The following is a 20,482-nucleotide window of genomic DNA, read 5'->3' on the forward strand; positions in this document are numbered from 1 at the left end:
TCTTGTAGCATTTCAGTGGCTTATTCTTTTTCTTGTGACATTTATGTAATATACGTGTGGAGAACAACTGTTTAATGCCACTATTACATGATGTCTGAGGGATAATTATGTCCTATAATCTCTGCACATTTGCCATGTTTACAAGCTTGTGTCGGGACACATCTGGCCGCAGCGGTACTGTCGCTCACAAAGTGGGACAGGTGGTATTCTTAGTCGATGGTACGGGTCATACTGTTCCTTTCGGCCTACATGTGTCCTTATTGTTGTAGCTGTTTCTATGCCCCTGATTCGTTTACATGTGTATTCTATTCCCTATCACATTTGTTATGTGGGATACAGACATACCTTTTGTATGTGACTATTACATCCCTTGTGGGATATGATTCAGACATACAGTCACTACATATATCTATATTTCTCCTCGTGTATTTTGTTATGGACACATCTGCACAGCTATGTACCCTCCCTCACATTATGGGTCAGCTGGTGACCCTCTCCATTGGGATGGACGTACCTCCTGGCGGCGCCCTAGCATATGATATGTTTCACTTCCACATGGTATAGCTATCAACACTATGTTGGACTACGGGCACATGGTTTTTCTGTCATTTGTTCAAGGGTAGGGACCTGTTATTCCCTATCGTGCATTTGTGTTTGCTTCTTCATTTTCTGTTCACAGGGACTATCTTGCATGCTTTGTATATGTTTCAGTCTCCACGGACACTGATAGGTGCGATTATTACTGCAGGCGGACTATAATATTCAGCAGTTTAGGTTGCTCATCGACAGCCGACATTGAGACGCCTCCCTCCACAACTTCGTTATGCCCCATGCACTTGCGCACGTTTCCTATGCACATGGCTGTGGTGGCTGCACGCCTTCATCAATATGTATATGGCGCTACTACTCCATATATACGCCGCACGGCCAGCGCAAGCCTTACACCGGCCTTGCGCCGAGCTTCATGAATCCGGGGGCATGTCTAAAACTAGGGAACGTTTTGCATTGTCTTGCAAGTGTTTCATTGTTTTTATGACTTCCAGCAAGTACCAAGATTTGAGGAAAAGCCATTATGTATGTATTTTCACAGGTAGATGCTAAATGCTACCAGCTGCATCAATTGTTATTTTTCACCTGGGTTAGAGTCAGATGACAATCCCAGCAGTAATATTTGAGATATTAATTTGGGAAGTTTCTTAGTGAGAGACAGCAATCTGTATTTTGACTTTGATCTGACAACATCAAGATCCACTTTCCACATCTGCTTTGCTTGCTCTAAAGTAAGTGTATTGGGATACAGTATAATTGTTTTAGATATACTCAGGAATATAGCAATGCTTAGCTTAAATCTTTTTCTTTATTTATTTGAGACTGTCCTGCAATATTGTTTTAAATATTTCCTGTAATTTTGAATTCTATCACTGTACATATATATTTAGCATTATCTTATTCTTTTATTATTTATTATTAAATATATTTAAACATTTCATTGTGGTTGATCTGTGTAGAGAAATATTTATGTTATGACAGTACTTGCATATTTGTTTGGTGACACTGTGTAGGCCACTCCTAATAGCCTTGCTGTTGGTCAAACTACAATTTGTATTGACAGTAACATTACACAATAATATTGGACACCCTTTGTTTAGTGCCTGAAAGTAGCTGCTAAAGAGTTGGCTGGTGGCAGTAATAACTACCTTGTAGTCTGGGCAGAAGGGGGCATAGCTAGTAAACCTACACCAGCTTTTCCCATGTGTGTGTGTGTGTGTGTGTGTGTGTGTGTGTGTGTGTGTGTGGAGAGCTACTTGGGCAGGGACACGAAGCACTGGTTGGACACAGAGGGTGCTGCAGGTCTTGGCTTGGCCACTCAGCTGAGATCTCAAATCTATAGCTGTGCCAGTGGAGAGTCTTATTGGGGATCTGGAGAAAGAGGGAGAAACCAGCCCTGGACTGATGGTGGTCTCTGTGTGCTGTTAAGGAAATTGCACTTGATGCAGATAGCTGCATCTGGAAATGCTGTGTGTGTACCTGTCATCCTCCCAGTGTACATCCCCCCCCACTAGTGTTAGTGGTGAGGATTGAGGGTCCTTGATTATTGGGCCGTAGGTGGGACATCACAACCTATACATGGGATTTAGTGCACTATTAAACGATGCGGTGCTGATGAAGTTTTGTTAAACATCATAACTGGTTTACCTTCTTTTTATCTTGTTTTTTGGACTTGACTAACACCGCTGGATTAATAAAGGATTATTCAATCCAATGTTGCAAATTTTCTTTGACTGCTCCAGTGTCAGAAATCATGGTTTGATTTAGTAGTGTATTCTATGCAGAGAGGTATTTTCAAACTGATCATTTCTTTTGGTGTCTTCTGGGTTTAATGGTCAGTAACACTGGTCTCACGGTACTACTGGTTGATTCAAGCTGGCCAACTTCTAAATGGATTTAAAACAGTTCATTGATGGTCTCATATTAGATGAAGGTGCCATCAAGGTGTCCTATACTTTTTACAGGACATTATTTCAGCAAGGCTAAAATTGTCCATCTTGTGTCTTCTACATCATCCTAAAGACATGCAGACAATTGTGTGTAAATGTCACAAAAGTATAAACTGCATACTAGTGGGACTGGTAAAATGAAAACTGTGGACAAAGGAATAACCTTTCATCATACTACCATCGAAGAGACAGCTTTTTTGGATATGCCATATGACAGCTGTAGGGACAGATATGGGAATACATACAGCAGGTATGTCAGACAGCAGGTTTGGATAGCTGGGATTATCTTGATAACATCTAGCAATATGGTATTGCAGTTTTACATTGTGTGGGGGGACATGTGTGTAGGGTAGGGGATTGATCTGAATTATCAACATCAAGGTAATCTGTGACATTCTCATTGAAAAAACAAACAAACATCCACGCACACACATCAGTGGAACTCACTCATCAACTACCATGCACATTGATAACACACACAAACACACACACACACACACACACACACACACACACACACACACACACACACACACACACACACACACACACACACACACACACACACATCAGTGAACCTCACTCATCAACTACCTTGTACTTTGATGACACACACACATTAGTCCACTTATCAATTAAATAAAAAACACAAAAATAAGCACCAGCACCTTACTTTATTCAGCAACACTGATTTGGTACCTCAGCAATTTACTTTCAAGGATCAAAGTGAAACAATTTCAGCTGATTTTTATATTGTAAGAACTGGTTGTTAAGAGTTAAAAGATATATGAATAGGGGCCAGATATAATGTGCATGTGTTGAGCGAGATGAAAAATGAAAAAAAAATACATTATATACATCATGGATGCCACCTAGAGGTAAATTGAAGGGAATTTCTACTATTTTTTTAAATATTAATTTTGACTAGAAAAAGAAAATATATAGGGATTTTTATTTTGAGTAGAGGTTGGCTTCATGATGTTTGGTTCTAATATGAGGGTCATTACAATTAATTGGCTAATATGGAGTCAAGTAGGTTGCACCAGTAAGTTTTAAAGTATGAACTTCTTTTAATGTTTTTTGTTAACAATTTATGTGAAGATATGTATTTTATTGCCATTTCTCTAAAATTTTCCTAGGAGATCATAGATTTATTTAATTTTTTGCTATATAATATTTGAGTAGGGCATATATTATGATTAGGACATGTTTACATATCCCTGTCAACAATTTGGGAGTTATATGAAGAATTGTAATTTCCCATGAAAAGGTGTTTTTTTCGTACCCCATCTTTTCAAGATTTGTTCTAAGGGAACACCATAATTTGTAAATAGTTTCACAACTCAGCATTAACTAAGGAGCAAAATGGACAGGATAGTGCTTTTTTATGACCAAATTTGTTAAGAACAGCTGGAAAAATGTTATGAATTATTATTTATCATGAGTTGTGTATAAATTAAATTTTTGAAAGGGGTTAACTAGTGTTTTGTATAGCTTCATATTTTTGCTTGATTAAGATATTTTCATTCATGTCCTCCCAGTATTTAGAATAGAGGAATGAAGATTGAAATTTAGTTCCTGATATTAGTTTATAGGTTTGGGAGATCATTTTGGTTTTATAGGATAGAGTTTTAATGATTAACTGAGTTGTTTTAATCTCTTGTTCATCTATTTTGGCATTTGAATATTTTATTTTTATTAATTATTTAAGTTGTCTAAGTAAGGGATCACAATTATGTGGTGCACCTAAATGGGATCTTAGTTCATCCATGTTCATATTTTTGAGATGGTCTGCCAGACTGTTATATCTTTGATTTGTGGGTATTTGTTGAGATCTATCATTGTGTTGTTGATTTTAGGTTGGGATTTAGATGTATGGGCTGTAGAAATTCAAGAGTGTTTTGTAGATGCAGAGATGTAACTAAGGTTTGAAAAATAATTATTTTGTCTTTAATTATCAGGTGAATTTTGGTTATAAGTTTTTTTTTTGTTATAAGTAAGGAATGGCCTTAGAATTAATGCAAAGAGAACATAGTTGATTATACCATATTTTAACCCAGGTTGGAGACCATGAATGGCAAGCTATATCATAATTAGAGATCTGAGTAAGATGGTTATCATTTATTATGTGGTAGTATAGCTTGACCTCTGGGACCCCCAATCCTCTTTTTTCTTTTGGGAGTATAAGCTTTTCATAGCAAATTCTTGTTGTCTTAGGGAACCAAATAAATTTAGAAAGGGGAGTTTCCATTTTGTTAAAGAAAATTTTAGGGATATTTAAGTTAATAGAATTTAAGTGAAATAGAATTCTGGGTAAAACATTCATTTTGATAATGTCCGTTTTCAACAAGGGGGTAGATTAATATTTTTCCATCTTCACATTTCTTGTTTGACTTGCTCACGTGTTTTTTTGGAGATTAGCCTTCATCAGATCTTTGTGGGTATGAGCAGAATTTATACCCAGATATTTTAGTGTGTAAATGACTGGTATTTCAGTAGAGGGAAAGTATGATTCAATGTGTTTATAAGGATTTAAAGAAAAGAAATAAGATTTTAAGGAGTTAATTTTATACTTTGCTATATTACAAAAGTAATTGATTGATTTTAGAATTTTGTGCAAGTCAGTGTTTGGTAATTCAAAATAAATATTGAGATTATCAGCAAAGGATGAGTATTTTAATTCAGTATTGCAGATTTTGGGAATATGATGATAAGTTTTTTGAGTGATGAGAAGTAAAAAAGGTTCAAGGTAGAGGTTAAAAAGGTATGACAAAAGGAAACACCCTTGTTTGGTTCCATTAGTTATTTTATTGGGTTGAGATAGCATTTTGTTAACATAAAGAGTAGTAGTAGAATTATTATAAAGCATTTTATGATATTTATGAAGGTTTGGGTGAAGTTAAAGTATGGCATAGTTTAGAATAAGAAATTAAGATCTACATTTTCAAAAGATTTGGTGGCATCAATTGTTAGGGCATACCTTGGATGCTTATCTTTTGCTAGAAGTATCATTATGGTATCTAGGGTGAGAGTGTTATCACATACCTACCTTTGTTGCATGAACCCTAGCTGTTCAGGGGAGATTATGGTAGTTAAAACCTTTTGCATCCGGTGTGCTGATATAGAAGTTAGTATTTTGATTTCTAAAGTTATGAGAGCGATGGGTCTGTAGCTAAGAGGATTTGTTTTATCAGAGTGGGGTTTAAGTATCAAGATTGTTTTTGAATTGTTTAGATATTTATCCAAAATTCTGTGAAGTATAATATAACTGTATATTTATAAGCAGGATTTTGGATAGTTTTGGATATTTTTGGTAACATTTGGCAATGAAACCATCTAGGCCTGAGGCTTTATTTATTTTTAATTGATTTATTGCTAGTTTGATTTCATCAGATGTGAGAAATCAGGCTAAGAGATTGTTTTGCTCCTCGTTCAGATGGGGAAAGCATAAGTTCTTTAAGAATTTATCGTATAGGTCACATTGTATTTGTTTTTTGGGAGTTATAGATGTTGTAGATTTCAGCAAAGGAGTTAATTATATCTGTATTTTTGTAAAGAGTTTTGCCTTCATAATATATCTCTGATATGTTTTTGGGTCCATTCTTGATGTTTATCAATCTGGATAACATTTTGGAAGGGACCTGGGCCCATTCAGAATATTTGTAGAGAAGTTTTAATTCAGTAAAATATTGTTTTTGTAGATGGAATGTGTAAAGTTTTTTTGAATATCATGCATACTATCTGCTAAGTTGGAGGAGTGTTTATTTTGGAGTTTTAGTTCTATCTCCTTTAATTGGTTCTCAAGCAACTGTTTTTCTTCATGTTCATGCTTTTTGTAAATAGATGCTTTCTGGATGAGTACCCCTCTAATGATAGTTTTAGTAGCCACCCACTGTATATCATATGATATATTACTGGAGGTTAAGTCATGTTCTAGTTGGGATAGGATCAAATTGATTTCTTCTATTACTTCTTTTTTAATAGATTGACATTTAGTGACCAATTTGCAGAACCACCCCTATTGTTATAGTAGGTTGGATTGAGAGTTAGTGAGATTTTCGAGTGGCCTGAAATTGATCTCACGTCTAATTCATAGTTAAGAATTTGATTAGAAAAGGCTGTAGAATTTAGAAAGAAATCAATTCTGGACCAAGCCGTGTGCGAGGTGGAGAAATATGTGCATTTCTTTGTTGATCTGTTGTGTTCGTAAACTAAGAAGGGGGTCTACTGAGTTAAAATTATTTATTAGTTCCTTCAAGATTAAGGTGACTTGGGATGACTGCTTTCTAGTTTTGTTTGAGCTGTCATTTGGAGGATCAATAAGAGCATTCCAATCACCACCAATAATAAGGTATTGGTTAGGGAATTTCAGTAGTAAATTGTAAATGTTGTAGGTAAAATGTTGTTGATTATAGCAGTGGCTATATATGTTGAGAAATAGGATTTAAATGGGGATAGGAGCAGGTAAAGTAACATCAATGGCCATTTATGTCAGATTTGTTATTTATGATTTCTCCTGGGAAGGATTTTTTAATTATAATGGTAGTGCCCTTTGAAGTGGCATTGGTGCCAGCTGAGATGATTTGCTTAATCCAATTTCTCACCCTATCTTTTTCCCATTGGTCATCGGTTAGGTGGGTTTCTTGAAGGTAAATAATGTTTGATTTACTCTGATATAATAAGTGCATGACTAGATTTTTTTTTCATGAAGATCATTGATGTTCCAGGAGTTGATTATAATCATTATGTAATTATTTTAGGTGAGTGTCAGCTTTTACATATAATTGAATTATATTGTTGTGACCTATTTGTTTAGGTGTTAATAGATTTAGTGTTGAATTTTGAGTAGCATCCATTACTCCTACAACTAGCATAGTGCCTAACCACTTATTCCCACGAGGTAATGCAGAGATATTTGCATGGATGAATGAGTTGTAGGTGTGAATTGAGCTTAATGTGTTACTGTAAGGTTGCAGAGAGATGTAAATCAACTATACTAAACAATTCCAAGTAACAACAATCATTACATGACTCATACTACCAGCTACTCCTTTAGTAAGAGTTTACCTAGAGCAAGAAAATACAGTATTTTCATCCTTCTTAATAATGAAATGTAGTGAAGGTGGGGGAAAGTCTCCCATGGTGTTCTAGCTTTAAAGATTATATCTAGAGTTAAATGGGAAACATCTTAGACTAGACATTCTGTTACTAAGATGAAATTTGATCATCTATTTGCAGTATAGTAATATAGTACAAGAGTAGTATAGCAATTTTATTGGTGAGATAGTGATCTGAAAGTGTAGATATACAAATTTATATACAATATAGAAACAACGTAACTGAGCAATTATAACTAGATATATAAGGTTGAAAAACATATACAAAGATATTGTTCTCAAATATTTAACCGTACATTAAGCTCAGTAAGCTTAAAATCAAACTTAAAATGATCAAATTTGGACTGCATGAATAATAGACTTTACTAAGGTTTAAGTTACGGGTGTTAAAGTGGTTATAAAAGTTATGAGTTTGTCAGTAATAATGATGTCCTTTCTTATTTGGTTAAAATATTACGTCTATGATCGTTTAGCTTGATGGTAATGGGACATATGCTCAGAAATGCACCTTTTGTCAAGAGTGCTAAAGATGGATACAATTTAAACCATATAAAGTAACATATAGTTTGCTAAACAATTCATGGTGAATATTAATTTTAGGCACTTTACAGAAGAGACATTCTTATCTTTTTTGCTTGTGAAGTTTGGGTATTGAAGTAAATTTGGTTATTTCTTCATATAAAATAGTTCTGGAGAGTATAGTAATTTGCAATTCATGTCAAGTCTAAAGTAGAAGTACTGTATTGTTTAGCATGATAACAGTCATGTAAAAAGGAGCATATGTATGTAGGATAGCTTTTATTTACTTCTTTCCACAGAGGGTTGTGTACGATGTCATCCTGGTCCAGTTTTAAAGTCGAGTATTTGAGCTGGAAGAATTTTGTATTATTTCCATTAGATGGTGATGTTTGCATTTTTTCCTCCCAGTAATGCTCTGCATCATACAGGGATTAGAATAAGAGTTGACTGAATCTTAACCTCACAGTGGAAGCAGCTTGAAGATTTTTGTAGGTCGGTGGAATTCTACAACAACATGCATGCCAGGTAAAATATTCAATTCATCTATTTTACTTTTTCCATTCCCTTTTGCTTTAAGTCAGTTATTTCCTTCTGGACTGATGGAAATTTGTTGTCTTCTTGGTTAGACTTAGCATACGCTACTGACAGCAACCATTTAAGTCAAGATTTCAATGTGATTACAGGTTCATGCAGTATTGTGATTGTTGAACTTTCTAATTTTAGCTGTTGTGAAACAACACTTGACCATTAACTTCTGATGCTATAAGGATACTAATAATTAAAAAAGGTGTTGTTTCTGCATAGAGTCGAACCTGAGATTTGGGCAGTAGGAAATATGATTAATGCAAAATAGAGGATTATTTGATGAGAGTCGTGTTGAAGGTTCTTGCTAGTTTAAATCGGTATGTTGCACTGTAACATAAAGATTTCAAAAGCTATGTCGGTACCTAATAGTTAATCTTGTTTTGTTGTCTCTGAGTGTCATTTGTGCTTCATCATGTCAGTGAACATATTTAGTTTTGTTCACACGAGGAGAGCCGAGAATTTTTAGTTAATATTATGAAGTTGTAATTCAGCAATTTGGTTCAGTTGTATTATGCTCTCCTCTTTATCCCATGTATCTTTTCAATGCATTTTCTTTTCTTTTAAGTTACATGCTTTTGTTTTTGATTGTTTATAAGTTAAGGAGTTCATTGAAAGCTTTAGTAAAGGCTGTTTTTGCCTCATCAGCTGCTGTGATTTAGAATTTTTGGTCTTTGTGTTGAAACGACAGAGTTGCTAGCTATCTCATTTAAAAACAGATTTTCTTGTTGATAAGGTAGGAGCAGTACAGGGCCAAGGCCTGTCTCTGGAGTTTAATAGGAAGTGAGAGATCTTGTGATACTGTTATTTTGTGATGTCTCCACATTGAAAACTTTTTTTGTTTGGCTGCCATTAAGATAGCAGTAACATGGAAAGCATTTAATATCTTAACATATATTTGTTTTGGGATAGATTCATCTTGGGTCTTACGTAGTGAGTGGTGAGCTCTTTCAATGACAGTTTCCTTGATTATGCTTTTGTTGTCAAGTAGAGTGTCAAAGATTTATTTTATTATGACTATTAGTTGTGTATGGTCGCACTTCTCTCGCACTCCTCGTAATACAATGTTATTTATTCGACTGCCAGCCTCCAGATCAATTATTTTCTGTTGCATATTGTTGATTGTTTTGTCATTCAGTTTTATTTTGCTCTGTAGATCATTAATTTTTTATTCATTTTCTGTGATTTTGGCTTCATTGTGGTTTAATCTTGTAATTAACTGATCCAGATTAGACCCAAAAGTACTGAGTTTTTCTGAGAAGTCTTGAATTTCATTATGTAGTGGTTGTAAGGCTGTTTTAAGATCGTTGATGTAGTAAGGTGAATCCATATCGGCTCTTAAGGCCAGTTTACTAGCTTCTTGTTGTACCTTTGTGCTTTTTTGCCTTTTGGATGTTGTGTCTTTTTCTGGGAAAGCAATTGAACAGAGCTTAGTTTTGACAGTTTGAGCTTCCATTTGTTCTTGCTGGCTAGACATTTCTTAGTGAATTTTTCATTTCTTTTGTTTTCTTCCTTACTTTTTTTATAGGACTGGATCCTTTGGAGAAAGGCTGGCATCATGCGGTTTTAGCTACATCACCAAGGAGCTAAGTAGTAAGTTATTAAAACTGTACTTGAGAGTTTAAAATAAGCCTAGTAGTGTTTTTGTAAGCAGAAATCTAGTACTGCTGTACCTGAATAAGCTAAATCTAATGCATGATGAGGGTTTCTTTTAGTAGATAAACTTTTCAGTTATTGGAGCAGCAATGAGTACATGCCTAATGATCGCTGACCATCTTGGAATCAGCCCTGTTCTCTATGATCTTATATACACTTGGAAGTACTTTGGCTTCTGCTCTGATTTCTTAATTTCATCAGCTGTCCAACAGTATGCATCCTACCACCTATCTCAGGAACTTCATCACCTCTAGCTTCCTCAACTGCTTTGTCTTCATTGCCCAGATTTCTGTACCTACAATAGTTCTAGTTGCACCACTCTTTTGTACAACTTACTTTTCACCTTCTTTGGCATTCTTCTCTCACACAGTACCCCTGACACTCTGTGCAAGCTGGCTGCATCCTCTATGATTCTAGCTTTGATCTCTTCAAACAGACTTCCCGTATCCTCAATCATCCTTCCCAGATACTCAAAGCTGTTAACCTGTTTCACTCTTTTCCTCTTCAATCACTATTTTCAGCTTCTTCTGATTTCCCCAAATTTACTGACATGACAACAATCTTGTTAGTACTCAGTTTCATCTCATGTACCTTCAGTTTTGCATTGCATTCCCCTATCATTTACAGAAGTTTTTGTTCTCAGTCTGGTTGTAATGCCACATTGTCTACATATAACAACCTGTTTGCTAATGCTCCCCATCACCAGTATAGGCAGCAGTGAGCTCAGAGCTCAACCTTGATGCATGCCCACTCCCCATGAGAACCTCTCCATGAATCGAAATACTATTTACACTTTTGTCATTGGATCCTTGTACTTATCCCGCACTAATTCTACCAATGTTTCTGGGACTTTGAACCATTGCAAGACTGTCCAAATCAGCTTTCTTGAGACCTTGTCATATGCTTTCTCCAAGTGCAGAAATGCCCAGTTAAACTTTTTCCTTATCTCTAGCGTTTTCTCAGCTATTTGTCTCACTACAAACATTGCATCAGTTGTGCTACATTTTGATCTGAATCTGAACTGCTAATGCCCCATCTTACTTTCTATTACTGAACATTGTCATTTATCAATCAGCCTCTCTAGCACTTTCATGCAGTGTCTCAGAACTTTGTTACCTCTATACTGCCACAGTTGTGGATGTCCCCTTTGTTCTTAAACACTGGCACTAGTATGCTTATTTTCAAGTTATTTGGGATACGCCTTTCACTCCATACTGCTATGAGTGTCCTCACGAGCCATTTCTCCCCATCTCACCCAACATCTTGGTCATATCTGCCATGACCTCATCTGGGCCTGCTTCTTTCCCTGACTTTATTTTCCTTAGTGCTGTTCTTACTTCTAATACATTTCATAGTAGGCTAAGTAAAGCTTCTGTGGGGATTTTTTCATTCAAGTACTCTTTTCATCTGCTTTTAATGTCACATGGACTGGTGAGCAGACTATTGCTGACATCCCTTATCAAGTTCTAATATCTGGCATTATTGCCTTGTTTGTAATCTTCAATGCTTTACCAGGAAATCATGGATGAGGAAAATTTTAGACAAAATCAGGGATACTCTGCAAAATCAGGGACAGCAAAGAGGTTGGCTTCAACGTAGTGGCACCTTCAGACATCTACAGCAGCTTCATTGATGTGGCAATTTTTTTACCTCTTTTGAAAATTACATCTGATTTCAAGAAGTGTCTGTCTGTTTGGGGGAAAAAACAGATACATGAATGAAAGGCTAGAATATATATATTCATGATATTAAAAAAGTAAGTGGTGAGTATGGCTGTTAGACAATGGAAATGTGTACTGCATCCATGAAGCAGAGCAGTTTCTGCACAGCCAGTATAAAGATCAGCAGTATGTGCTGCAAGTAAGTCATATAAGTACAAGCGATGTCGCACGATAATCTGTCGGATGTGGCCTGTACAGATATGCCTGCAGTGAGGTGACACTGAAATGGGAAGTCTGTTACAGAACTAAGACATACTAAGTAAGTCATGGTCCATCACAGTGGTGAAGATGTGTGACAGACCTCCATACAGCATACCTAGAGATATGAACATAGCCCCCATGACTACCTACTATAGGTGCCTCTGCACATGGTACAGGCTGAACCACAGCACTGGATGTACTGGTCATGCTTATGTCTGCCCTGATGAAGATAGTATGCAGTAGAGGCAGCAGCAGTGTGACTGGCTGGGCATCAGTGGTGACCAAACAGCAAATTGCTACTTATGTATCCTTTCTCCCTTCTGTCTTTAAGCTGTTAGTTCTCCATGGCTTTGGCAATGCCATGTGATTCCTGTAACTTCTCTTATAATGCACTGTTGTGTTGTAACAGCAGTCTCTCTGGACTATCAACCTCCTTAGAAAACACATCCTTCAGCAGCAGTGTTGACTGGACATCTTTCATGATCTACACAAAAAGGCAAACACACAAACTAAGAATCAAAAGCACCAAAGGCTTAGCAGATTACTTGAAACAAACAATTTATTGAGTTAGCGCTTTCGGAAACAAACTGTGTTTTTCCTTCTTCAGACAAGGTGCTACCATTTTGCAAAGCTTATAAATGACACATACAATGCCAATTAACTGATTGTTGAAACTAATTGAATAGTTTTAAAGTGACAGATACAATTCAGTAGATTTTAAAAAGCCAAAGGAGTACACCTTAGGCAAATACACTTGAGTCACAGAATCCTAACTATCAATTCAACTAACATATAAGAATAGTGATGCTGTGTATGAATATTAAAAAACAGTTAATAAAATTGTTGTTAAACAAATCCAATAAAAAATACTTATTAGACCATTAAAAACAAATCTTCCATGACACTAATACTTTGACTAAACTGAAGGCTCACATGTAAAACCAGTAAAACTATTATCTGTTTAAAGCCAACTTCTTTAGAAAACATTTTATAGAGACCATTTCGTTTAACCCTGGGGGTAAATAAGCAGCAGTAGAAATTTGCCATTTGAGTTCATCAATTTCCAGATTAATCTGCCAAGGCCCTCCTCTAATGTCTGTTTTAATTTGTTTTAACACAGCCAAAGCATTGTTTGTGTCCCTTTTGTTAACAGCATAAATGTGCTCATAAATGCATGTCCTGAGCTTTCTTTCGGTCTTCCCGATATAGAAAGCTTTACAGGCCTGGCACTTGGCACAATAAACCACTCCCTTAGATTCACACGAAAATCTACCATTAGGTTTATATACCCTCTCCCTTATTTCAAAATGGTGATTCGTGTTCAGGTACCTACACTGTTGACACCTCCCACATTTAACCATGCCTTTACTAGTATTGGGGTGTGAATTAATGGAATATTGCAGCAACTGTTTCAAGTTCTGCCCCCTTCTAAAGGTAATCTTGGGTTTATTACCAAAAAGTTTAAATAGGGAGGGGTCCTCCATAATGAGGGCCCAGTTCTTATAAAGAGTTTGTCTAATAAAAGAGTGGTTAAGGTTGTAGGTAACAACAAAACTTATGTGGTGGCAGTCTTTGGTGTTACATAAAGAAACAACCCTCTGGTGTACGGGAGAGAAGTCCTCAGCCAAAGTTTGAGTTGTACCTAAAAGGGGTGTAAAATAGCCAATCTGCCTTTTAGTAATGACCTCAGAGGAGATACCAGAAACTAGGCTCAGAGGGTATCCTCTCTTAAGAAACATACGTTCAAGCTTAGAACATTCATCCGTGAAATCTCCCTCATCGGAGATCATTCGGGCTGCCCTGACTAACTGCCCCTTAACCACTGCTCTCTTTTGGTGGTAGGGGTGGCAGCTAGAAAAATGAAGGAAACAGTTGGAATAAGTGGGCTTCCTATAGATGGTACTTTTAAATCTTTTTCTACCCACATCCTTATGCAGACTAATGTCAAGAAAATTAATACATTCATTATGTAGGTTGAATGTAAACTCCAAAAAGTTAGTTGAAGCTGAAATCAATTCAATAAATTCTTGAACACCTTCAGTCGGCCTTTTCCACAAAATGAACATATCATCTTGGTACCTTGTGTACCATGCTATGTTTTCTTTAAACACAGCCGTTTTAAAGAGGAAGGTGGTACTCCTTTGGCTTTTTAAAATCTACTGAATTGTATCTGTCACTTTAAAACTATTCAATTAGTTTCAACAATCAGTTAATTGGCATTGTATGTGTCATTTATAAGCTTTGCAAAATGGTAGTACCTTGTCTGAAGAAGGAAAAACACAGTTTGTTTCCGAAAGCGCTAACTCAATAAATTGTTTGTTTCAAGTAATCTGCTAAGCATTTGGTGCTTTTGACATCTTTCATGATGTTTGTGCCTCTAATAGCTATGGGACCCTAACTTGTATAAGGGACAGCACTATCACCAAGAGCAACAGAGGGTGTAGTGGGCCACTTCAGAACTGTGTTGTGGACTTAATGTTCTCTATATAACCATTGACATAAGCTCCACATATGTGAAGTACTGGTAGGTGTAAGGGAATGCACATGGAGACATATATATCAGGTAATCCACATAGAAATAGCATATTCAAACCATTTTTGGACTCATTTCAGCCACTAGCTGGGGCATTTCAGTAAATAGTACACACACACACTACAGAGGCCACAAATTAGCATGGCATGCACACTTGCCACACCTAATGGGACATTATAGGATTAACTGGCCACTTTGGCTGGCATATCCAGATGCCGTACTTCAGTGGGTGAATACCCTTGAAGATGGAAGTGATGATGCCACAGCAAACCTAGCAGACTGTCTATAGAGGAAACAGTTTTCAGCTGATTGCCACACAGCTTCTGCATCAGATGCTAATAGGTGGATTGTTGTATATGCATGTGGCTGTGTATCAATAGATATCATGCGCATGTCCATATGGCCAGCAAAGTGATTCTTAGCCAGTGTGTTTGTTATAATGTATCCAGGAATATAGGAACAGGTGTGAATATTGAGCTGTGTAGGTACACACTCGTAGCAGTATGCAGACTTGTGTTACTGACCATGTGATTCATGCGCTACGGAACTGACAGTGATATGCAAAGCTAGTATAGTACTAGTGTTTGGAGAACACTTCCACACCGCATGTTATTTACCCAGTTTCACTTATAATATTGTTTATGAACTGTTACCCACCAAGGCACTGTATACTACTGTATGGTATTGCACTATTATCTGATACTTTCCCATTGTGGCATGTTACATTTTACCTACTTTGTTATATTGTCAGAATATTTGCAGATAATATTGCAACATTTTTAGTGTTTTGATTGGAAGCATGTGAGAACTGACAGGTGACTGTTTTATTCCACAGCATGCAGGACCTCCCTACTAGTCCATGCTTAGCAAACATCCATTGCTACATACAGCCTTGCTATTGTGTCCTACATGTGTACACACATGTTCATTTTGCTGTCTACATTTATATTTTCCAGATGAGGGCCAGCACTGTTGAAATATATGCCCAGCAAATAAGGGTGAATGTGGTCCTGTGATAAAGTATGCAATGTTCCTTAAGGTTCTTGCTTGCTTGTCAGTGCTGTTGGTTATGCAGTAGGTTAACTCCACATTTACTGTGCTAACCATCTTTTCCTGTGGGTCCCTCTGCAACCAGCCAATCCTTAAATTCAGATGGACATGAGTTCAGGAACAGCAAGACCATCTACTGCAACCACATCTGATATTAGTGCTGTAGGAAATAGTGTGTAGCTGGACATATTGTTCATTCTCAAGATTTCAGCATCAATGATGCTGGTTATTCTCATGTGGCATGTATTGTCTTGTGAGCATAATACAAGAAATTGCCACCCATCTGGATCACTGGGAATGGGAACTGGCAACATGCTTTTACACCATGCAGGGAGTCCTGAGCATTATTTGGCAGATGTCATGTGACACAGGCAGGATGTAGTAGAGGCTGACTCAGCACAGTAATGCATTGGATAACATCACTGGCCTGCAAATGAGATCTCTGTGGCAGTGGTGATGGCATCGCGAGTTAGAGCTTATCCTAGCACTCAGTGGATGCAGGGCATAGAAACTTGTCCTTAACAGGATGTCAGCCCATCAATGACACACACACACACACACACACACACACACACACACACACACACACACACACACACACACACACACACACACACACACACACACGCTCTCTCTCTGTCAATATAGCAAACAGACCTATGGATAATTCCACGTCATCTTAGTTCACTTTTCCATTCCCTTCTCCTCAGTCTTAATAGACTTTTTCTTGCTCTATCCTGCTTCCTTTCTTACATTACCTACTTTCTAGCCTAACCTTTCTATAATTCCTTAACCTTCTAATGTTCCTTTTCTCTATTCTTACACTAACCTTTACCTATCCCAGAAATTACAACTGAAATTTACTACCTAAGTCTCTTGTCAGAAAGTGTATATAGTTTTTACATTACTTATTCTGTAATATATTTTTCATGCATTTTGTAACATACATATTAGGAACTCTCTTCTATCGTCTATATAATGTATGTTCAGCTTTATTACTTGCTTTATATTTGCTTATTTTCTTCTTTTATTGTATCCACAAATTGTACTCCTGTGTGATTGTCTTAGTCTTTGCAACCAATGTTGATTTGCAATTATGTTTAAATTGTACTGTGGAACTTTCCTCCCGGTCCTCCCCAGAAAATGGGCTCATACCCAGTCAGACATTCCTGGTAAACAAATGTCAAATAAAAATATTATCTATCGTGATTACTCTTACTGTGATCTCCTGATTACTCTTACTGTGATCATTGTTTGTTTATATACTGCCCTTTGCACTCAAGTCCCACTATTAGTGGTTTCCTGCTCTCACTTCCATTTCCTTGTTTGTTTTTTTGTTTGTTTGTTTTTATGATGAGTTATGCTATGACACGTTATCATTAGATGTGGTGCATAATGGTTTTGCATATTTCATACCAGCTGTCAATTAAGTATGACTTTCAGCTCCACACTATCTAGCTTTATAACTTCTTTTGAAAGTACGACTTTGTTTCTCCAGCATCTTGCTATCCAGTGCCATTGCATATTATCACGTTGCCTAGTACTTAGTGCAGAGGATTAAGGCTGTAAGATGTTAACAAGATGCTTCTTGTAACCAAGCTTCAGGGTTTGATTCATTCTAGCTCCTGAACAAGTCACTTAAACAGAGAGTGCTGCTGGCTCAACCCTAGAAGGGGATATTTATGTCCAGTGGGCTTAACTGGTTAACAAATGTACAAATAAACATTGGTTGGCTTTTTATGATCTTGTAGTGAAGCAGTTGGCTTGCACTCTGCCTTTTCACACATTTATGAATCCCAGCCAGAATCTGCAATGCTGCTCCATACTTTATAGTACAAACATTTACTAGGCCTTACTAATTTAGCACAGCCTTTGGAAACAAAGCCTTCTTTCACAGAGCTGTTCTGCAAGGGATTTTATCATGGAAACACTTTCAGGATTCATTTGTTTATTTCTGTCACCCATGATGATTACAAATGCTCTGATATATTTTTTTCTTCTCTGTATACTGCAGTCTTCACAATGTAACAGATATTTGAGTAAAGGTTACTGTTGCCCCTACTTTCACAGAAAAGTCATGATTTCAGAAGTTACATCCTGAAAAATCTTATTTAGTCAAATACTGCAGAGGTAATTCTACAGAGTTCATGTTCTGGTAAGCAACTCATAAAACTGGACGCACTGCTATATTCAGGGAAGATATTAAGCCTGAAATCAGCTTTATTTTTATTTATTTACATTTCTTGACCGGGAGAGTCCGACTGGACACAGGTCCATTTTCAGCAGAGGCCCGGGGAGAAAAGCTCCACATTAAGTATTACTTACATTATACAGTTAAAAAACATAGCATTTAAAATATAGACATTAGTCCAGCTGAGGACGTAATACAAGAATAAAACATAGATATAAAACATTTTCAAAAACATAAGTTAAATTTATAGTGAAGCAGAAAAAAATGTGCTTTTCCTGTCAGCTCCACGTGTTACTTGAGGACTGTGTCACACACATTTTGAAATTTCATGACTTCTACGCTTTTTCATGAGTGTAATACTAAGGATAAGGGAGAAGATGGCTAGGAGAAAACTATATTATCCTTCTTAACAAAGCCATGGAATTAAGGAACAAATAGTCTACCGTAAGTCTGGGAAGTCGGAGTGACTGACTCAGAATAAGGAAGCCCAGGGCTGGGCATATGCCCACACAGCACTGTAATAGATTGTACTGGTTCATTGTATTTTAATTTGGCTCCTGCATTGTACCACATCCATGGAGTAGGCTGACATGATACCACACATATCATGCAGTCAACAGCAATGTACACACATGCTTCTGTATGCCAGAAGGGAGCAGCCTTTCTTGCTAAGCTATTACAAATATCCCTTTGTAAGCCTGATGACTAACATTCCCTCCTTATGTCCCAACCAATTTGGTTTCCCAGTTTTCAGTCATCAATTCACCACTGAATGACAGCCACTGACTGAGTCAGGAGTGGGGGTGGGGGAGGGGATTGGGAGCAATTCTAGTTATGGTTAAACTAACTTACAGGATATATGCTCATAAATGCACACCAGACCTATATTTAAAAAATGAAAGACTTGAGCTAAGGAACACAGGATACTCTCTATCACATATCAGTGGAGGGAAGAATATAAACTTTATCCAGAGACTAGAGTTTTGATTATTTCCTAGAAGACGCAAAATAAATCTTTTCTTAGTTATAGCTAACATATTCTTCATTAGGAAACTGACATTGGAATCCTGATGTGTCATAAATCCTAACGGGAGTGTAGGCATGACCAAATGCTGAAAGGCAGCAATCTGGAGCATGGCCAGACCCGATTTCACATGCTCGTTTTTCTCATTGCTGAAACTGCAGCTCATGAACTGTGTCCCAAAGCCAGCTGTAAGAAGTTACTAAATCTACTTAATGCTGTTTGGAGTATGCACTCAGATCTCCCTGGTTTTACAACTCTTTTATTTATTTATTTTATTTATTTAGTTTTTACATGGAAATATGTAGAATGCAGCATACCTCTCAAATGCCCAGAATTTCACAGAATGTCCAGATTTTTGCTTCTTATTTTTGGTCTGTTACTCATTAAATTTGTGGGTTTCTGGCAAATCACTGAGTATTGAAGTCACTAAATAATGACATACCTATGAGTTTTCGACTTCATATCCTTCAAGAAAATGTAAGTAAAAGCATGCTAACCCAGATCCTATTATTATTATTATAGCAAATTTCCAATTTATAAGAACAATATTTAAAATCTGCCCCTATTTTTGGGCATTTGACCTCCCATTATTTTAGGTTTTGTCCAGATTTATTGCGCTAAGAAGATGAGAGGTAAGGAATACAGTGAGATTTCTCATGTATATCTCCCTTTCTTCCTAATCTTTTCCACTACTACTCCTGCATAATCACAAAGCTTGTACAAAGTTGAAACATAACAACTCACGCTCCCTGCATGTACTTCATAGATTTCTGTATCTGTAAGTAGGCATCCATTGATCCCAAAGTATCATGGGTTTGCACCTCTACTTGATTGATTTGAACAGTGTTTTCTGTGGTTGTGCAATCCAATCTGGGAGTGGAAGTCCTTTCCACATTCTGAATGGCAATAGGTAGATGTCAGTCTGGTAACATGGACACAGATCTTCCTGAGGGTTCTCATATCCGTTGCTCTCCTTGCCAAGGTGGTTTGATACATAGCAAGAGCTTCCTCCACTTCCTGTTTCCAGGCATACTTGTCTGAGGTAAGATAATACAGATGTTCCTGTTGAAGGAGACAGCACTGAGGTCACACTTGCATATGTCCTTGTAGCGCAGTTTGGGTCACCTTTTTGGTCTCTTTCCACACTCCAGCTCTCCAAAAAGGAGGTCTTTCAGTATTTGTCCATTCATTTAGCATGAAGCATGACCAACCAGCATATACGTCTCTATTTCAGGAGGGTCAACATTTGGTGCATGTCCTCTCAAGTAGTGTGCTGTTGAGAATCTCGTCCTGCCATGAGATACCAAGTATGCGCCTAAGGCAATGCATATCCAAACCAAAAAATGAAAAGGTCATACAGACAAACCAGTTAGTAAAAACTACAAGAAAA

The sequence above is a fragment of the Protopterus annectens genome, chromosome 9.part0 (genome assembly GCF_019279795.1).
Source record: "Protopterus annectens isolate FY-2018-M chromosome 9.part0, PAN1.0, whole genome shotgun sequence".
Lineage (NCBI taxonomy): Eukaryota > Metazoa > Chordata > Ceratodontiformes > Protopteridae > Protopterus > Protopterus annectens.